We start from the raw sequence: 20,782 nt of genomic DNA on the forward strand, positions 1-20,782 counted from the left end.
GAGACGACGGCGACCTGCTCCAAGCCTCGAACAGATAAACCAGCGCGGATGGGGATGATCTGCCGACCTAGAACCCAAGGCCTGGGTTCGGGATGGGGGAAGGAGGGATTGCGGCAAAACCGTTGAAGAAGCTAGGGTTATGGGTTGGGGGTTGTTCGAACTTTGCTTTTGATTGTGAGTGACGTTCACGAATGAGGGATTCAGGGGTGTTGGGGGAAGGGGTGACGCGGCGGGATTCTTTTTTAATTTGAACATTTCAAAATACTTCTGTAATAAATAATATCTTTCAGGTGCTCAAACTTGCATTTTCACCTGCCACATCACCCTTAACTGGTGTCAGAAAACATGGGCTAACAATGAGCCTGGTCCAGGTGAGGCTAATACTAAAACTCACCCAACATATATGTGGTTATTAGAGGATGACTCCCTCAACAGCTTGTTTTAGTTAAGTGTAGCCAATAAAGGTGAAAGTGACTTGAACTAATGGGTTGGGGTGGATGGGTCATTTGTTCTTTTAGATTTTTACTAAATTCTGCAAACTTTAAATATTTTCCGCCACTATGTACTCGTGTTAAGAGAACAGACAACATAAAGTTAAAAATGACTTGGAATAAAATATGGCATAACTGTAATCTATTATCTATTATATATATATGTATTTTTAAGATTGATAATAATGATTGATGAATTAATATTAAAATTATACATACTATTATTTTTAATAAAATTCCCAAGTCATTATATATACAATAATGGAGTTGTACTGAGTTAATTTATTTCAAATCATATTTATAATATAGAAAAGGTTTTAAATAATACTAATATGTTTTAAAAAAGTTATAATATGTACAGTAAAACAAACTCAATTTAATTTTAAAATCTTATATTTTTGTTAAAAGGTATAAATAATATTGAGTATGAAAAAAAAGACTAAAATCTTATATTTTAAAATCTTATATTTTTATAACTCATTTTTCAATTTATCCTTAACGTTTTTGTCAATTTATACCATGTCATTTTCTTTAAATAAAGTATTTTTATTAAGATAAATTTGTGAAACAAAATAATTTGTGAAATATATAAGATAAATTAAGTCGATAGGGGAAAAAGAGTAAAAATTTAGTTGTAGTGGATAGGTTGAAACTATAGACGTTTTAAATAAAAAGACGTTAAAGTAGATTAAATTCAAATATGAATTATATTATAATTTATTATATATAATAAATCAGTTACAAATATAATAAATACTACTTCTAATATTTTATGATTTTAAAATATATAATTGAATTATTATACCAAGTTATCAATAACACAAAATTTATTTATTTATGACATACGTATTTTAAATTTTTTCTTTTATTTGAGTTTCTGTTGTATTAAATTATTTTAAATTGTAATTTTTGGAGCATGATTAATATTTTACTGAGGAAATAAAAATTAAGAAAGGAAAAGATCTTACAATTAGAAAGATAATAAAAAATCAATCCAAATTTATTTTATTTAATATTTATTAATTTTAACAACAATTAATAAATATTAAATAGGATTAATCTTTACGTACAAATATTTTATGCTTATAAGCTTTACAAATCTGAAGCGAACGAAACCCTCTAAATGCGCTGCTTATATTACGTGCCTCCTTAACAGAATTTTAAATCAATCCGAATCAATTAACGCGTGAATATATAACTTTCATTTTTCGAAAGATTTCGTTTTCTTTTTCGAGTTTCTTGCCAAATTTGTTCGATCTCCTTAGTGCGTTCTCTCTTTGCCTTCGATCTCCTTCGATTTTTTTTCGATTTTCATAGTTTCTGAAATCAATCTTTGAAACTGTTTTGAAGATAATAGAACTTCAGAAATACACCTAAACGATTACAGAAATACACCCAAACGGTTACAGAAATAAACCAAACGATTACAGAAATACATCTAAAGGATTGCAGAAATATACCTAAAGGATTTAAGAAATACACCCAATATCAGCGGGGAGACAGTATATTTCTTCTTGAAATCTTTTAATATTTTGCTGGTTAAGGATGAAGCACATGGCAGAGACAATCTAGAGAAAAAACCTAGAAGAACAGTAAAACAGTACCTTGAATAATGTTTCTTCGTTTTTTCTGGTGATTTTTTATGGAGATTTGTATTTTTTCTTCTTGATTTCTTCTACTCTTTCTGAGGAGTTGGAACGTTTCTTCATAATCGTAGTTTGTTTCGAATGTCACTTGAATCTTGACGGTTTGCGTTTTGATTGAGGAAGAATGCAGCATAATGAACATAGATTAAGGCGTGTGCGTTGGACACTCGAATTTAAAAGAGTGGTGCGCATACTTTTTTTTATTTGGACCAACTTGTATAGCTTGTAAGTCAAAAAGGCTTATATGTGTAGTAGACCTCTATTAAATAACACACGTTTTGACTGTTTAAACTGATTTTTTATTGTCTCCTAAATATTATTATTTTTGAATTATCTCATCAGTCACCTATGTTTAATCCTTCATAAATATTTTTCGAAAGTCTATTATAATTACTAATGTATCAATGGACATTAACGTATCTATTGATATACATTTCTAACTTTTAAATTTATATAAAAATAATAAAAATTGAATTAGTTGAGATAGTAAATATTTTATAATTTAACAAAATTCTTGGAAATAACATTTTTTATAAATTATATATAACGAAAGATATTTAAAAAAAATTGGATATCAAACTTTCTTATATTTCTATTATATATGATATAGATAAATATAGAAGTATAGATATAAATACAGATAACAATGATCTTAATTGAAATATTCCCTAGACAACTTACTAGAATAAATCAGTTAAAGAAGCGCCCAATACCTTTGGTCAAATTTACACAAGGTACCTACTTAAATAAAGATGTTAAAAACATCTTTTTATAAAGAGTCTTGTATTAAAAGTGTGTTTTGTTTGTTTGGCCACACTTTAAAAAAAATAATACTTTTATAGCATATTAAATCAAATCCTATAATAGTAAAAAAATATATCTTCATATAAAGACAATTGTAAAATTTTTAAGATAGTATCCACCTTTACACAAACTTGAGCAATTAATACTATCCAGTATCCACTCCTATCTAGTTAAAACACGAATTGTTCATAAGCCACGCTGACAACCATATTATCAAAGGGCAGAGACAACATTTCAAATATCCCTTTTGGGGTTAAGGAAACAGCAAGGAAACAGCAGGTGTAGACGTGTAGTTCTCACTGTATTCGGTATTTTTGCATTCTTATACAAAAAAATTTTTATCTACATCACAGTGTTACATATATTTAATTCATTATCTGAACCATAAATAATTATGATATATCAGGGGTACATGTGAAAACCTTCTAATATTATACGTAGGCATTGGAAAATGCTACTTGTCTAAGGATGACAATATGTACCCATACTCGCGGGTATTTAACCCAATCCCATCCGATCAGATAGGGTTGCCAATTCGATTTACAATGGGTAGGATAAGGTGCGATGGGGTTGAGTCTCAACCAAATCTCGTGTGGATCAGGTAGAATGTAGGTTGAGTCTCAACCCTACTGACTAACCCACACTTTATACATCTATGTATTATATACTTATATAAAAATATGTTTTAAGTGAATGTTAAACTAAAGACCTCTCACTAAATGGAAAAGATTTTTAACCACTAAAAAAATTTATTAATTGATAATTTAATATTTTTTTACATAAAAATTAATTTTATTTTAAATTATCATCAAGTTATATAATAATGTTGTACCTTTTTTGTAACTCGCGTGTGACGGCCCAAAATAAGCCATGACCGGCGCTCAGGAAAATAGTTTCCTAGCAAGCCTAACCGACTCAAATATAAGTTGAATACGAAAGTTATAAATATTTTACAAGTTCTAAAATAAATAATTGTACATCTTTAACAAAATTAAAATAATTAAGAATGGTTGGATCCTGCCTGTGACATATGGAACATATACATCTAGGAACTCGACAAAGAATAGGTACTCATTGCAGATCGTTATTCTTGAATAGAAAGTCTCACATAGTCAAGTATTTGTTCCTGAAAAATATTTTTAGAAAAAGGGGGTGAAAATTTTACAACTCAATGACTAGACAATACATCTATAATCGACATGAGACCATATAAACATTATTATCAAAGTAATTTTAATTAAAAAATAATGGTTGATAATAATAAGTGAATCAATAAGGGACTTCTCATACAGAAATCAAATAAAAATCCACACTTGGGCGACTCCACCTCTATCCTCTAGTGTGTCCGTACGGAGTAACATATCCAACATGTGACCTACACGTTAGGCTAGCAACGCCCTGTTAGCCGAGGTCTGAGCCAGATGCATCTAGGTTAATGTTATAACTGCCGTTAACTATAGTTTTCTAATATGAGCCTCCCAAACCAATTCAAAACATATAATTTCATATACAATCAATCTTAGATCTTTCAAATATATACAGTACCAAATCAAATCAAATAATAATTTCTCATTAAAAATCATTTCCAATCATATGAAATATCAAATATACTTTACAAATTCAAAGTATATAAGTATCAACAATACTTCAATGTTCCAGAAACACATATTTAAAAAAATCGAACATTCTAAAATAATACAAAACTTCATCAAACATGTATATAGTCTCATGTGTAGATTGAAAATCTAAATTTCACAAAAATAAACATTTAGTTATAATAAATCCATTATTAAAATCAAATTCAAATCTTTTGTTGGTAACTTGTAAGTATAGTCATAAATTCAAGTAGCATATATCAAAATAATTATAGATGTAAAACCAAATAGTTATAAACGTAAAGCCTACTCACAGCTTGATCCCAAGGGACTGAAGAGACCAAACCCGAAGTAACAAACTAAAGGATACGAAAGAGTGAACAGTGAACAGGGGCACAAACAGAACAGAAGCGACGATGGCTAAAGGCAGAGCAACGACGACAACATCAACAGCTGTGGTAAAACAATAGCGGAAACAAAATAGAACAAGCAACACTAACCAGGCTAGAATGGTGGTGAAATAGAACTGACAGAGGTGTGAAACGCTTCCTACGACATTTTCAAGGGCAAGGATAGTGGCGGAACCAGTGGAGGAAGAATGGAGGATAGAGCACGGCCGGGCAGGATAGCAGCTTTCCGACAAGCTCTCCTCCGGCAGTGACACAGCAGCTTAGCGATGAGCTCCTTCACTAACGACGGCAACCACCACAACAGCCCCAACAACGACGAAAACGGCACTTCTATCTCTCTCTGGCCATCACATCCTCTCTCTCCCACTCCTTTGGCCCTTCTCAAGCATGGTGATCATAGCACTTTTCACTTTTTTCATCATTCCCAAAGTACATCCGAATTTTAAACATCAGGACTAACCTTTCAACTTGTACTAAAATCTCCTTAATTTCCTCCTCATGACTCTCCTACTTCATAATCTTCTTATGACATCGCACCCTTACAAGTTTTACCTTCTGAATCCATGAGCTGTGTCCTAAAAACTAACGTATCGCTTGCTATATCTAGGAATCGCACGTGACACTGAAACAAGCTCAAGTTTACTAAAAAAGATACAAAACTTACGAAGAGAAAAGCAAACATCATAGATGGTGTTTTCAAGAACTTGGAAGGATGTATAAGATCGCAATTAAGTTGTACAAAAGCAATGAAGTGTGCCAGAAAGAAAATCAATCGCATCCTAACAAGAAAATCTGAATCAAGGAACTTTGATAGAAGCAATAAAAGAAGGATGGAGTATTAAATCGAAACAAATTCAAGTTGAATAAAAAGAGTACCTAGCTCACAAGAGATGACCACTAAAGTCGATGGCAATGTTCACGAAGGTTTAAGAGTATGATTAGGAACACAATCAAGCTGGATATCCATCAACAATGGATACAACTAAGAGAGAATCATTTCCAATCTCAGAGAAAAAGATATGAAACGAACATTTCAAAAGAAATGATAAAAGTATAAATGCTATCATGTCAAATAAATTCAAGTTGAAACAAAAGGTGCAGTATTTATGAATTGAGTATTAATAAGGATCAGGGGCAAAGATTTTTTTTATCATAAATTTGGAATAATAAAATAGCTGAAAATCAGTAAACGGATTAGGAACTTGTGAGTAAAAGGTCTTCAATGAAAATTCAAACAAGCAAAGCATTGCAGAAGCGCAAGGGTAAAACTTGCATTGATTAAAACAAAGGTCTGTAAAAGAAGGAAGCTTGAACATTTAAAGCACTTTTCCATAAAATAAATAATGCTACAGTATTAAAAAATCAAACAAATAAAATGCATAAAAAGAGAGAACTAACTAACAAGTATAAGTTCAAAACTTTTGAAAGGTACTGAAAACAATGCTCTACTCGGGTGTTGAAAAACAACAAAGAATCTTAGATTTCAGAACATGATTGAAAAACAAATGAAGGAGGAAAGAAAGACCCTTCTTCGGAATTCAATACAATATTCAATACACAATAAACTAAACTGGTTTGAGTTATTTTTCACAGCAAGGTAAGGGTATTAAACCAAAGCAGCATCAACCAGTAGGAAAACGAAAAAAAGAAAGAAAAAGAAAGCGTGAGTTTTGAAAAAGTGATTACTACATAGAAATTTCTATGCAAAAAATTCATGCCTCATAATTTTGCATGCTATTTTGAGTTTTCTTACCATGAAAAATATGAAGTGCTGTCAGTAACTGAGCAGAATCAAAGGAACCTAAGATTGAAAACGGAAGAACTTGAAGATTCTCAGAAGAAATAGTGCCCTTGAAAGAAAAGCCACGTTCAACAAACATAACCATAGCAGAACAGATTATCAAACAAAAAAAACTCAATCAAACTTTTAGATCAAAAAAGATCTTCAAATAAACTAACACATCATAAAAAAATTTTGCCACACCTAAATAGAGAAAATTATAATTTCAATCCAGCAAACAAGAATAACATTCCATGCATATGTTCGTCACGTAGTTCTACTTGAGCAATCGAATAACAGTTCTCAAAGTTATTGATTCGAAAGAAAGAATCATGAGTGGTTCAAAATTATGTTAACTTCAAAGATCATCAACATAAGGAAAACAAACTTGTTTTATCGAAATCTAGAACAAAGCATCTCAACCAGCAATTAAGTAAATCCACAATCCACAAATCCAAATACTGTTCTATAAAAGGAATAAGATAATAATTCACAGCAACAAATATCTAATGTTCTAGATAATGGATAAAATCTTGAAATCGGAAACCATAGAAAACAACATGAAGATGAAGAAGATTAAAGCAAATATTCACAAAAGCGAGAAAGATTAGAACTAGCTACAACGCAGGAATCACAAACAGGAATCGAAACTAAAGTCATTGCAAAAGCAAGTTCAAGAAAAGCTATCAAATAATAACTCAAGATTGGGTACAAAGAAGAGGAAAGAGGTGCCAAGATTCGACAGATGACTCATGATGACAAGAATCAGAAGACAAGAATGACAAAAAGACAAGGATGACACTTCTATAGGCCTCTGATAGTGCCACAATTTGTATAAATAGGTGCGCTTCTATTTATATAATTGTGATCCTACCATAGGATACTTGCTCCATATTTCACAGGTTAATCTAAAGCTCTGATACCACTCTGTCAAGGCCCAAAATAAGCCATGACCGGCGCTCAGGAAAATAGTTTTCTAGCAAGCCTAACCGACTCAAATATAAGTTGAATACAAAAGTTATAAATATTTACAAGTTCTAAAATAAATAATTGTACATTTTTAACAAAATTAAAATAATTAAGAATTGTTGGATCCTACCTGTGGCATATGGAGCATATACATCTAGAAACTCGACAAAGAATAGGTACTCATTGCAGATCGTTATTCTTGAATAGAAAGTCTCACAAAGTCAAGTATTTGTTTTTGAAAAATATTTTTAGAAAAACGGGGTGAGTTTTACAATTCAGTGACTAGACAATACATCTATAATCGACATGAGACCATTTAAATATTATTATCAAAGTAATTTTAATTGGAAAATAATGGTTGATAATAATATGTGAATCAATAAGGGAGTTCTCGTACAGAAATCAAATAAAAAATCCACACTTGGGTGGCTCCACCTCTATCCTCTAGTGTGTCCGTACGAAATAACAGATCCAACGTGTAGCCTACACGTTAGACCAGCAACTGCCCTACTAGCTGAGGTCTGAGCCAAATGCATCTAGGTTAACGTCATAACCGCCGTTAACTATGGTTTTCTAATACGAGCCTTCCAAACCAATTCAAAACATATAATTTCAAATACAACCAATCTTAAATCTTTCAAATATATACAGTATCAAATAAAATCAAATAATACTTTCTCATTAAAAATCATTTTCAATCATATGAAATGTCGAATATACTTTACAAATTTAGAGTATATAAGTATCAACAATACTTCAATGTTCCAGAAACACATATTCAAATAAAATCGAACATTCTAAAATAATACAAAACTTCATCAAACATGTATACAGTCTTATGTGTAGATTGAAAATCTGAATTTCACGAAAATAAACATTTAGTTCTAATAAATCCATTATTAAAATCAAATTCAAATCCTTTATTGGTAACTTGTAAGTATAATCATAAATTCAAGTAGCATATATCAAAATAATTATAGATATAAAACCAAATAGTTATAAATGTAAAACCTACTCACAACTTGATTCCAAGGGACTGAAGAGACCAAACTCGGAGTACCAAACTAAAGGATACGAAAGAACGCAAAATTTTGGACGGAGGCAGGGGCAGCTCCAATAGGCAAGTAGAACAGTGAACAGGGGCACAAACAGAACAGAAGCGACGATGGCTAAAGGCAGAGCAACGACGACAACATCAACAGCTGTGGTAAAATAATAGCGAAAACAAAATAGAACAAGCAACACTAACCAGACTAGAATGGCGGTGAAACAGAACTGACAGAGGTCTGAAACGCTTCCTACGACATTTTCAAGGGCAAAGATATGGCGGAACCAGTGGAGGAAGAATGGAGGATAGAGCACGGCCGGACAGGATAGCAGCTTTTCGACGAGCTCTCCTCCGGCGGCAACACAGCAGGTCAGCGACGAGCTCATTCAGTGACGACGGCAACCACCGCGACAACCCCAACAACGATGACAACGGCACTGCTCTCTCTCTCTGGCCATCACGTCCTCTCTCTCCCACTCCTTTGGCCCCTCTCAAGCATGGTGACGGCGGTGGCAGTGACTCCCATCGACGCCGCCTCTCGCTTCCCCTCTTCTCTTCCTTCCTCCATTACTCTCCCTTTGCTTCCTGTTTCTCTCTTTTTGTTGTCTTCTGTCCGTGGGGTGGGGGTGTATGTGATAGAGTGAGTGTTAGTGGGTTTAATTTGGGAATTAGGGTTAGGGTTTGATAAAATAAATAAGGGTAGTGTAGGAATTTTGATAAAATTGGAGGTTGTATAGTAATAAAAAAATCAAATGTAAACTATTTTTAAAAAAAAATTTAGGACGTTACATCGCGGGTAGGGTCGGGTACCCGCGGTTAAGAACGGGTAGGGTTGGGTTGAATTTATATAAAAATTTCAATCCGTTGGTAGGGTTAGGGTTGGATCCAAACCCTACCCTACCTTACCCATTGCTATCTATATACTTGTCCTTTAAGTTTTTAGTTTTTAGCCAGCTTTTTGATTTAAATAACATTATTTAATTAATTTAAATACTCATTTTTATAGGAAGTTATTTTTTCTATGGAAAGTTATTTATTTATTTTTGTTTCTCTTTCTTCTAAAGACTGAATAATGGACAATTTTTAAAGGATATCTAGTTGTGTTGGTATGCATTATGTATGTATGTATGCATTATTTATTATTATTATTATTATTATTATTATTATTATTAGAGCCATTAAAATTTATTATTTTTAGTCATTACTTAACTATTAATTCAATTTTTTAATTTAATAATTCAACAATATATTCTATCCAATGAATATTAGAGAATTATCAGAATTTATTATTTTTGGTATCAGTTAACCAATAATACAAATTCTGATGCTAACTAGAAGTTTTGCCAGTAACTTGCGAATACTTATGTCTTTATTTAATATTTTTTTATTGTTTACAATATTTTTAAACATTGTAGAACCAAAACTAATTTGTTACGGATCTAAATTTTATTTAAAGATTTATCATAAACTAATGAATTATTGCATATATAAGATGGAATTTAAATTTCTGATACTTCTTTACGAGGATAAATGAACTGACTAATCAACTAATTCAGAATAATTCTCTATTTAATATTTATAATACAAAAATTAATATAGAATTATATTTTATGATAAATAAATCATAAATAAATAAAATAAGTTATAACTCAAATGACATAGTTTTTCCATACTCAATTAAGATGTTGCGAATTCAAGTCTCCTATCTGACTATCTTTGGTAAAAATAATAAAACAGTGAATCAGTTCACCCAACTTTTATGTGTCTCAGCCGTGCAAGCTACGCTCTAATAAGTCATTTGTGGTATCTTATATGATTTAAATTAAATTCCTCAATTTACATATATATAGTCTAATCACTAATCAATGGATTGGGAATTTTTCTTTGGGTTAGGTGGTAGAACCATATTAGTAGTCGAGAACGGATGTTTTCTATTCTTTTAAATTATTTAGTAAAATATGATCTCTTAATTCATATTTTTTAAGCGAATCTATAAAAAATATACAAAAAAATATTAAATAATAAAAAATTATACTTTATTAAACAATTAAAAACATTGAGATAATTCTCTCCCAAAAAAAAGTAACCCACTACTTTTAGTTTATAATTACATTTATTATTTTTAATAGTCTTTTAATATGGACTACTGCATACTTCTTTGATAAGAGTTAATTTTTATTATATTTAAAATAATTAATTATTTTAATCTTAAAGTTTTTTAAGAAAATATTTATCTTTTATTTAATTTTATTTCATAATTTTTTTATTTTTAATTATAATACAATTAAAAAAACTAAAAAGGAGTAGCACATATAACAATTCATACCATATTTATTCTTCATGTTATTTTTATCGACTCACTTCATTATACCTTATTTTTCACAAAAACACTACAACAAATAAAGATTTTCATAACGGTCGAAAACCGTTGCCTAGATCAAAAAACCGTTATTAAAACTTTAGAAAACGTTTTAGCGACGGTTTTTAACCTGTGGTATATGCGACCGTTAACAATGTTAATAGACAACAGTTTTTTACTTAAGGTAATGGAAACAAAAAAAACCATTGCCCTTGTTATCCTAATAGACAATGATTTTTACAATAATTTTAAAATTAACCAACGGTTTAAATTGTAATAGGATAGACAACGGTTTTACGCCGTTGTAGCTTTATTATTAATTTGGACAACGGTTTGAAAATCGTTGCTTCTGTGCTTTTTTTAAGAACGGTTTTAATATCATTGACATTTTGTAGTTGCTTTTGACAACGATTTTAACTCCATTGTTTTTTGTGACTTTTGACAATAATTTTTTGTAGTTATGTATTTTTTTATTTCTAATGATTTTCTAAGGTTGCATTGAAATTAGCATTCCAACTTTTTTTTTCTAATTTAGTGTCAATAAATAACCTTAATTATTGGAATCAAATTACTAAAGAAAACTAATAGAACATTTACCATCAAATTCGATTCATAAAGTATTCTATAAAATTCACATACATTAAATCATTATTCTAAAATACCATAATACTAATCTAAGTCATAACAATCTTTAACTATATCATCTTTGCAAAATATTCAATAACAAAAAGAGTTGAAGTAATTAAGTAGCATGTAGCTAGGTTTATTATTATGTCCACAATTTCATGATTTTTACTCTCCAACATTTGATCTTCAAATTTTATAACATTAATTAAGTTTTTTTCCTCTTTAAAATGATTTCTGTAAACAAAATAAAAAATAGTAAATCAAACATAAAACTACACCTTTCTAATTCTAATAATACTTGCTAAAAAAAAAGAGAAGGAGAAGGAGCTTAGTTGCATTAATCATCAAACCAAATTATAACTTATAAAAATGAGATTAGGTGCATGCTTCAAGACATACAATACAAATCACTAGATAAAAGGGACAAGTGTTTATGCATGAAAACACGGGTGCTGCATATATTTAGTTATAAAAGAATTGACATATACAGAAATTAACAGTAGAAATTAATTACAATTTTTCAAAGGCAATAACAGCAACAACATTGAAATTCAATCAAACTATATTAAAAGCAATGAAAAACAAGATATTAAAATGGAAAAGAAAGAGTTATCGGGGTACTAATACATAATTAACAAAATAATAAATTCAATTTCAAAAAGACATAACTCAAAGTCATAACACAATTATTAACACCAAGTTGTTTTTCATACTTAATTTAGTCTAGAAGTTCCTTACTTATTTCAGTACTCAAAATATTGAAAAAAAGGCCATATCTAATACTGTTATTAATAAAAAAACCTTGATACCTAATACTGCTATTGCATCTTTTAACTAAATATACAACAAATCATGTAGTAGGTGTATGATCAATTTACCAAAATGAATATAGTGTGAAGTGAATTTAAAGGGATTTGGGATAATTCATTACCTACTCTTTCAGATCATAAGTTAGATGTGTTATAATAGGTCCATCTACAACATGCGTTACTATTACTTAGATTATTTTTTTTACTTGTTGTAATTTTTTTTAGTGGGAGTACACAAGGAGTACATAGTATATAAGGGGTAATAATTCTACAAGTATTTTTAAGGGATTTTTCATTCTTTTTAAAATGAGAACAACTTATTCCTCTCCCTCTCTCAATCCCTTCTAGTTCATCAAACTATTAACATCACAGCTTGAATAGCTTAGGGTATGAAATTTTCTTCATGGTGCGGTGAGCGTGGAAAGCAATCAAGCTGTGAATCTCGTTGCCAATTTTGCCATTTTCTTTTTTTTCCTAATTTTTCTTTCGACATTTTCATTTCCCTTTTCTTACCTTTTCTTTCAAACTCATCCCATAGAGTTTGATGAGAGGCTATTTCACAAGATTCTTTCTTGTTGAACATAGCTGATCTGATCAACAAGTTAGAAGGAAGAAGATCTAGATCTCCATTATTATGTGATTCATTGATTTCTCAACAATGGCGGACAACTAGAGCAACGCAGTACAGATGGACGTAAACGCACTAGCCAATCTCCTCCATCAACTCACTACTCTTCAATCTCAGATTTCAAAGAACAACACAAGTCCGATTCAAGATGAATCAAGCCCTTATTTTATCCATCCGGGAGAAAATCCAGGTACACCGATTATTTCAATCGTGTTAACACCAAACAATTATGGTAGTTGGAGTCATGCTATAATTAGAGCACTAAGTTCAAAGAACAAATTGAAATTTATTAATGGAACCATAAGAAAACCTGAGACTAATAATGTTGAATCTGAGGCATGGGAAGATGCAACAATTTAATTATTTCTTGGATCAATCTTTCATTAAGTCCTAGAATTCGTGATAGTGTTATGTAGAACAATGTTGCTGTTGATTTGTGGGAGGACCTTAAGCACAGGTACTACCAAGGGGACATGTTCAGAATTGTAGAACTCCAGGAGGAACTTTTTGCCATCAAACAAGGTGATCTGACCATCACCGATTATTACACAAGGCTCAAATAGATATGGGAGGAACTCAACAATTTCATATCCATTCCAAACTGTGTCAGATGTGCATAGTCATGCTCTTGTGGATTATCAAAAATAAAAGGATACAGAGATGAAGATCAAGTAGTCAGACTTTTGAGAGGGTTGAACAAACAATACTCTACTGTCAGATCACAAATCATGCTCATGCCACCTCTACCAGACCTAAGCTCAGTATTTTCCATGCTAACGCAGCAAGAGAGACAGCTGACCATCGTGGACAAGAATAAAATTTTGTTCAATTCCACTCAAAATACAAATGCATCACAAGTTCTCAATTCCTCATCTAACAGAGGCCGAAGAAGAGGGCGAGGTAGATCAAGTCAAGGTGGTAGAGGTCGTGGAGCTAAGATGGTATGCTCTTATTGCAACAAGCTTGGCCACATAGAAGATGTGTGCTATAAGAAACATGGTTACCCCTCCCATTTCCACCAGCGACAGCAATATCACATCACAATCAATCAAAAGATCACTGAGGAGCATGCTGATATACTCAATGACAAACACTCCCAGCTCAATTGCCTCCAAGAGAACACTGGAATGTCAAGCTTTGAATTCACTCCAGAACAAATATTTGCCTTGTTGGAGTTAATCAAAGGCAAAAGTGTGCAGCAACAACCTCATAATGCAAACCAGGTTAATTCTATTCAGACTTCCACTCCAGGTAAAACCATTGTATTACAATTTAACATAAGAATTATGAGTATTATAACTCCAAAATCTGCACTAAGGGTCATTGACTCTGTGCGACAAATCATGTGACTTTTGACTTAAAAGATTTTGCAAGTTTTCAAAATATTGCTCCAATAAATGTGATATTGCCAAATGGGACCAAAACTGTGAGCACCATTATTGGCACAATCATATTTTCTAAAAAAATTTTCTCAAAAATATTTTGTACATTCTCTCTTTTGATTTTAAATTGATTTCTATGTCAAAATTAACCTCAAACTTACATTGTCAAATGTTAATCAATGATAAGTGTTGTGAGATACAGGATCAATCCACATCAAAGATGATTGGCATTACTAACTGCAGAGATGGGCTATATACAATGAATAGAGAAACATAATGCTTTCACCTTCAACCCCCTTCAATAAAGCAAGCTTTATTGGTGGAAGCTACTATCACTACTCATATCATAGCACCTTCATACACTGAGCATAACAAGATTTGGTATCTTAGATTATGACATATACCTATGCATAGATTGATTTTAATGAAAAAAGATTATTCTTTTATAAATTGCATTGCTTCAACATTTCCTTGTGACTCATGTCATTTTGCAAAACAGAAGAAACTATCTTTTGATTTTAGCACAACTAAAATAAAAAATTATTTTGACTTAGTTCATATGGATATCTGGAGTCTCATTTCTATCCCTTCCAATGAAGGACATAGGTATTTTTTTACTGTAGTGGATGGCAAAAGTAGATTTACTTGGGCCTTTTTTATGAAAACAAAATTTGAGGCATCACAATTGGTTATTAACTTTGTAAATTTTGTCAAAGTACAATTTGAAAAACAAGTTAAGTGTATAAGAAATGACAATGGACCAGAATTCGCTCTAAAGTCCTATTTTGCATCAACTAGCATTCTACACCAAACTTCTTGTGTAGAAACATCAGAGCAAAATAGAATTGTAGAGCAAAAATACCAGCACATTTTAGGTGTTGCTAGAGCACTGTTATTTCAATCAGGAATTCCACTTTGTTTTTGGTAATACGTAGTTGCTCACGCTATTCACCTAATTAATAGGCTGCCCAGTATTAAATTGGATAATGTCAATCCTTATAAGCTTTTGTATGGTACATTACCCAACCTTTTAGATTTAAGAGTATTTGCTTCTCTTGCATATGCCTCTACATTAACAAATTCAAGAAAAAAATTGGACCCAACATTTTAGAATATTAATTAGAAAATTTTAATATGATATTTGGACTCAGTAGATTTTTCTGAGTTAGAAAATGTAATTTTTTTGCAAAAACCACATAAAACCATAAATCGGCAGATGAACCAGCCAAACCGGTTTAAATATATCCGGTACTGTGCGAGAATAATAAAAACAGTAGAAAACTTAGAAAATAAATTAAAGTTGAACCAAAAATGCTAACGAATTGAACCGGACCCAAGTTGGGCCCAAGTCCAACATATAAAAGGTCACTTAAGTGACAAGTTCACTCACTTTCAGCACAAGGAGGCTAAAGCAACGTGAATGAAAGAAAGAAAGGAGAGGGTTTCAATAAACACTATTCATCTCATCATTCATTTGATCATAACTCGAGCTACGATGCTCCGATTGATGAGCCGTTTGCGGCCACGCAAAGGTCTTGCCGAGCCCGTTGTTTCTAACTAGGTATTAAGATAAGCTTTTCGAAAATCTTTGCTCAGTTCTCAGCCCTTAAGAATTTCAAAATTTAGGTTTTGGTTTTGAGTGGATTTTTGTGATTTGGTTATTTAGGTGTCAACCAATAGTGAAGAATTATTGGGTTTCACCCAAATTTGCGGTGGGTAAGTTAAGATTACCTTACACCCTCATAAAATTATGATTATTGAGGAACCCTAGAGTTTATGTTGTGTATATTAATAGTGTATAGCTTGGAATTATTGATTATTGGAGCTTTTGGATTGTGTGTGGTGGCTTGTTGAACTTGGAAACTTGCGAAAGCTTGGTTTAGGTCAAAATTTGGTGTTTGGGTGCATATTGGGAATCGGCCAAGGTATGGTTTTGGTTTTTTCTATGTAATATATAATATTTCTGGACACTTAGGCTAGTAGACCTTAGGATAAGATTGAATTGGTTGTTAATAATTGTTGATGTATGATAATTGTGATGATTTTAATGGATGATAATGTTGATTTATGATGTGGGTGGATAATGAAGATTATGAGGCTTGTGAATGTTGATAAATGTGAGAAAGGTAAAGTGATGGTTTATGATGTTAAATTATTGAGCTTTGAGTTTTATATGTAGGATTTGGTATATGAAATGCATGATAATATAGATTGCTAAGTTGTAAATTGATGAGAAGGTGTATGTATATAAATTAGGTGCATTAGAACTATTTTGAATATGGAATAAGGGATTTTGGATTGAGAGTTTGGTAAAATTGAGGTTTAGAGATTTTTGGTAAAAATGGATTTTTGGTAAACTTTGACGGATCATATCTTAAGCTACGGTTTTTGAAATTAAATGAATTTTATATCAAATTAAAGATAATTCTAAGAGCTTTAAACCGGTATAGATTTTGTAGAAATCCAAATTTTGTAGAGAAAGATATGATCGTTGAAAGTTGGTGTCAAAAATCTGATTTCTGTGATATTGTAGAAATTATGAATTTTGGCCTGTGTGCACATGCACATTGCTGTGTGCGTGCTCTGAACAGTGGCTGTGTTTTGACTTGTGCGTACGCACACCTATGTACACACGAACACCCCGTCAAATTTTGAAAACATGAGCACGCACAAACCTTGTGAGTACGCACACACAGGGGGTATACCTACTGTTGAGAGCATTTGCACACTCTGGTATATGCACATTCTGGGAAGTGCATTCGGTTGGGGGCTTTTGCACGTATCCGTGCGTGTACGCAAAATAGCAACTTTTACTTACTATGCGTATGCACACCCCTATGTGTACGCATACTTTGAGAAAATTCTTTGGGAGGTGCGTACGCACAGCCTTGTGCGCACGCACACTATCCTGTTTTTCTATAAAAACCTTGTTTTTAACTGTTTTAACTTTCCGCCAAGCTTGTAAACTTTCGTAACACTTATTTAAGATTCTTTAACTAGTTTTCAGGCTTTGAAACATATAGAATACCATAACTAAGTTAATTAGGTAAATTCAGGTAAAAAGTTTAGAAGATAGAGCCTTAGAATTCTAGAGTACTGAGAGTGGATTAGTTGAGTGAAGTGGTAGAGTACTGTAAAGATAATTGGTATGATGAAATTGTGGAGTTGTGGTTTTGAGATTGCTTGAGACGGGTTTAGGACTTGGGGTGGAATGATGACTTTACTGAAAATGGTTTTTGAAAATCACTGAAATATTCTTTTATACTACTATTGTTGAGATGCTATGCGCCTGGTAGGGACGGGGTTGGATCCCGCCTGTCGAGGTTGCGATGGCAACGTAAGGGCGGTGGTTAGTCCCGCTTACATTGAGATGTGAGGTCCGTGGCAAAAGTATCCCGCTCGCATCCTTTCGGAATCACTAGAATGTGTAGGCATAAAATCCTGGACAGTGTTCCGAGTACCATATCTCGGGGGTTCCCAATATGATAACCGAAAGGCGACATCTCCATGGAGGTTTATCGGGTTGTCAGTTGAACTGACGATGTGATATCACAGCCAAATAGGACAGGCATTCATGATGTGCATATTCTATCTGTTTGTTTGCTTTGCCGACTTGTATTGTTTGCATAAGTGTTTAACATGCCTAAATGCTTATTGAATTACTTGATATACATGCTTATACTTGTGCTTTACTTGCATTGTTATTAATTGTGTATTTTACTGGGATTAGGAGGTTCGGAAGGCGATGGCGATGGGGTCGCATGGAGGTTAAGCTGGCGAAGACCGTGGGACGGCGGAGAATTGTTAGATTATAAATCCACTAAGTTAGATTACCTCTTTTTCATTATGGTTTTAAAGTTAAGGATTTAAATTTACTTATGTTTTAAGCTTGAATCTCATGATGGATATGAAGTTCTAGGATTGCCTCTGGCATCCCGAAGTCTTGTATCTTACATCACTGGGCACTGTTACCATACTGAGAACCTCCGGTTCTCATTCCATACTCTGTTGTTATTTTTCAGATGCAGGTCGCAACCCACCTCGGTGAGTTGCCTTGATGGTGATAGAGCAGAGCATCCTTGCTATGTTTTGAAGTCTTTTGGTTTATTTTGATTAGATCTCTCACTTTTGTATTTATTTTTCCTTAGAGGCTTACTTTGAGAGAAAGTTTGTATAAGTTGTTTACTTTCTAAACCCTGTATGTCTGTATATAACTAGCCAGCTTAAACTCCGCGGGCGGCGGCTAGATCCTTATGACTATTATACTTTGATATGTTTATATGTATGTCTTGATATCTGTATGTATATCTTGTGCCTTAAGTATGTAGCTTCGTGTGAACGTTTTGCGCTTTTCAAACTCTATTTTTGAGCTTATTCCTTCATCGCGCTTCTAGAATATCTGATTTTTTTCTAGATAATATGTATAAGCTTTAGAATTGTCGTAACCTTTGATTAACCTTTGCTTTACAACGCGAGGTAAGGCTTAGGGTAATTAGGGTGTTACATTTAGTGATATCAGAGCGGTTTATCCTTGTGAGCCTGAGGGATGGACCGATTGGACTTCATTGCATACTCTGTGTGTCTTTTCTTTATTTGCTTGATATATGCATAGCACGCTTGTTTGTGAGTGTCTTTTTGGGATAATTGAAGCACTAGACTTTTGTATTGAGATTGATCACCTTGATATCGACTGTTTGGTGTAGACAGAAACCCTAATGACTACTCACAGACAAGGTCAGATACATACTCGAAGAGAGAATGAAGGTAACCCGTCGACGGAAAACCCGCTGAACTAATGGCGGCGATGACTAACTTAGTTAACACGATTCAAGCGAGCACTGCTATGACTACTTATGCTTTGCGGCGGACAAGACAATCAACCGAAAATGAAAATGGAGAAGTTTCTGAGGACACGTTAGGTGGTGTTCCGAGAACTCTAGCTGCTTTTTTGAAAGTTGACCCGCCTGTTTATAATTAATATTATTAAATTTTAAATTATAGGTCTTGTTATAATTTTCAAATTATCTCATATGTGCACTAATAGGCCATGATTTTAATTATTTTAATATTTTTATTTAATATTCATATATATATATATATTGATTTTAATATGACAAGTTAATAATTATTTTTAAATTTTTGTTTATATTTTATATTTTATTTTTTATTTTTTAATAGTCTATTAGTAAAATATAAGTTGTATAGTAGAAGTTGTTAAAACTTTTTAATTTAATTTTCATATTTTTTGCAGAGAATTATTGTATTTTAATGAATAATAATATGATTGAGAGATGTTAGGGATTTGATTTGGAAGAAACTGAAATTAATTTTGAAAAGAATATTAATAACTCCAAACATGCAGCAAAATAGTAGATGATAAAGAGATAAGTGATAAGGAGGTGTATGTCACTTGCTTATCAAGAGAATAAGAATTTTTATGTAATATTCCTATATTGTAATTATTTTTTGGCTACCTAACATCACCCACAAGATAAATACCATGTCAGAGCTAATGGAAAGCGGAAAGATCTAACGGAGCGATAGTGGTATGGTACAAGATGATGGAGGCGATAGCCGCTAAAAAAAGAAAAAATTGGGTATTGGGTAAATGAAAACAGAACCTCCGATTATTGCAGGAAATGGAGGAAGCAATCTCATCAAGAAGAGATGTAGAGGCAGATGGGTGGCGGTGGCCATGGATACCAATTGCTGAAACTGTAGCAAGAAGCCCTGTCCGAAACAAAAATCGCATTTGATTCATGTAACTCCGAGTAAAAGAAGACATCTCTCACCGACTTGAGACTATTACTTGTAACAGCAAACCAAATCTGGTAGCCTCAATCCAATAAAAGGAATTATATGATTAGATGATTTTTTTTTGTTTGTTCCGACCTCATTTCTTCTTTGCTAGTATATTATTTCGTTGATGCAGAGAAGCTAAGACAAAAAAAAGGAAAAAATTTACTGTGCCGATCAAAACAATGATCAGCAAACATTCTATCTTTCACGTGTTCTATTGTGATTTGTTAGTCACTTGTAGTCACCATAGCCATGGGACAAAGATGGCCACCAAAAAACGCACCATATATATATATACTCATAATGTGTGGAATACTCACAGATATCTTCTTTTCCTTTAGTTCTTACTTCATGTAACTTTCTCTCTGAAGTTCTGTGCTCTTGGTTCTTAGTGGTTAGTGTTCATCTTCTCCATAAGAATTCCAGGAACTAGAG

This window comes from Arachis duranensis, chromosome 2 (assembly GCF_000817695.3).
Source record: "Arachis duranensis cultivar V14167 chromosome 2, aradu.V14167.gnm2.J7QH, whole genome shotgun sequence".
In the NCBI taxonomy this organism is placed as follows: domain Eukaryota; kingdom Viridiplantae; phylum Streptophyta; class Magnoliopsida; order Fabales; family Fabaceae; genus Arachis; species Arachis duranensis.